At 40.6% G+C, this 2,500-nt stretch overlaps 1 protein-coding gene across 4 annotated transcripts in view; it reads right to left on the bottom strand.

Moving 5' to 3' along the window:
- LOC135111739 (uncharacterized) overlaps positions 1-2,500 on the bottom strand; it is a 232,388-nt gene that overhangs the window by 29,201 nt on the left and 200,687 nt on the right. The gene's annotated exons all lie outside the window — the stretch shown is intronic.

Here is a 2,500-nt window from a genome sequence, read left to right as displayed (position 1 = left end):
TTCATGATTCCACTGGTAGTTTAATAAGAAATCATCATTGAGAGAAAAAAAAACACTCACGAGAACCTGATCAATCATCTCTGTGGCCTTCAGAAGCAGTCCTGATGAGAAGCAGTCCTGATGAAAAGATTCCGAAGAATCTAAGAATGCATTTCGTAGGTCCGTATTCTGAAACGCTTTGCTCTCTCACCACGACTATTTTCAGAGGCTACAGAGATGATTAGCCGGGTGTCTTTTGCCTCAATAGAGGCAAAAGCATCGCCACGCCACTTATCTAATGCTGAAGTGTGGCAGAGCAGTGGAGTGAGCAGTGAGTGACAAGATAAAGTGACAGATTAGATTGACGGAAAAAAGAAAAAAATGAGATATTAAACGTGGTGGAGAGACGTAGTGTAACTAACTTGATGTCTCGTTTGAAGGGATGGAAAGGCCCACCGTATACTGGATCCTTTATCGTAGATGTAGTATTCAACCTAGGGAGGCTAATGTATCAACACATTGCACAAACATATGCCAAATATTTGATAACGCATCATTCACAGGTTATCCCAACAATTACTAATGAGAAAATTTCATCACTAGAGAGTAAAGGACGAAGATTAACAGTGAAGAGAAGACGGTGTGGCTCTCATCTCACTGTGGTCATTCTCTTAAACTGGTACTGGTAACTGGAACTTAAACTGGTAAGAAAGTACTAGCTTGCATCCTACACATAACTGTCTAGTTGGATATACTTAGTAAGCGATGGTTAACAAGATAAATTACAACTGTCATCCATAAAGGAAATTACAGATTATAAGAAAGAATACTCTAAAGTAAGGTCTATCAGTACTGAACGATTTCATCAAACCAAGCCTGAGAAATAAATTATCTATATATACGTATACACATACATATTCTTATATATTTCTTGCTAGTCATATAATCCAAGATTCTCAGAGCAGCTGCAGACAGCCGCTACAGTGTGTCAAACCTAGAAGCAACAAGCTACTACACTACGGCCTTAAGCCAGTGAATGCTTCAAGATGCTTAATTTCTAATGACGCGGTGAGTGAATTCACCACATGGACACTCTTTCCTATACTGGGTTATAACAAAACACACACACACACACACACACACACACACACACACACACACACACACACACACACACACACACACACACACACACCATTTTATATCCAGCCTTATCATCCAGTGAGGAATTCCCCACATGGCGAACTACCTTTTATGACCCTCAAGTGATCAATGTGACCAGCAATAAACACATTCAACAAACTCAAAATTCATGGTACACATATTCTAGAATAGGTTAGAACTCCAATTAACTGAATAGTCAATTATATATGGGCAGACTAATAATGTATTATCACAACATAACAAATAACTTCGTGTCGGCAAACACGCAGCAACAGACATCACAGCAGCTCCCTGGCCCTGCATCCGTAAACCATCCTGGGCACACAACACCCATAAGGCATTCACAGTAGTATCAGCACTCATGTAGCCAGCCATCCATGGTCAATCGCAGCACTAAATAGGAGCAGGGACAAGGTGGCGACCCGGTGACCGGACAGACAGTGACCTCCCCGCACTCCCGCTAAACCATTCACTAGTCAAGAAACGTCTGACATGTGCACCAGCGCTACGGAACTTATATCAATGTTACAACAGATATGTCAAGTCCGGAACAATACAACATACATATAATATATAAAAAATACAATAACATATAATAATAAAACCCAACACTCAATCATACGTAATCCCAAGTGACAGCAGACATGGGCAAGTGACAGCAGACATGGGGAAGTACGACCTTGCTTAATATTCTCATTACAGTGTTTCACCAGTTGTAACTCACACTACATGTACCATGCTTGCTTAACATGGATAAAGTTATGAAACATAAATCATACACAAATCAAATGATCCCCACAACAGTGTACCAAGTCATCCCAATAATCATTAAGCAATAACAATACACTTGATGAGGGAAACATGATGAACATAAAGTGAAAGGAAGACTTGATTAGACTCATGGAAACTTTATAAACCAAACACGAAAGAAAGGATACACTGAACGTAGTAGAGAGACTTAGTGTAACTTAATAAACACTTGATCTAACTAACACAAACATGAAGTGAACGTAGCAGGGAGGTTATTACGAATTTGACAGGAACTTACCTTCCAAACACGGTGTAAAAGGCAGTGAACGTGAAAACAAGGACAATGAACGTGAAACAAAGGGTAGTGAAGGTGAGTGGCTGAAACAACTAAACCCACGACGAAAACTTTCAGACACAAATTGGGGATAGTGAACGACTGAACGTGGAGAGAAGACAGTGAACGTAGCAATGAGAGAGTGAACGTGGCACTGTTAGAAATCAGACAGACACATTACCTTCCAAACACCGTGCAATGGTCCAGCGGGAGTAGAGGTCGACACACACACACACACACACACACACACACACACACACACACACACACACA

Source organism: Scylla paramamosain, chromosome 22 (genome assembly GCF_035594125.1).
Source record: "Scylla paramamosain isolate STU-SP2022 chromosome 22, ASM3559412v1, whole genome shotgun sequence".
NCBI classification, from domain to species: Eukaryota; Metazoa; Arthropoda; class Malacostraca; order Decapoda; family Portunidae; genus Scylla; species Scylla paramamosain.
The sequence above is the reverse complement of the archived record's forward strand: the minus strand, read 5'-3'. Positions and strand labels throughout refer to the sequence as shown.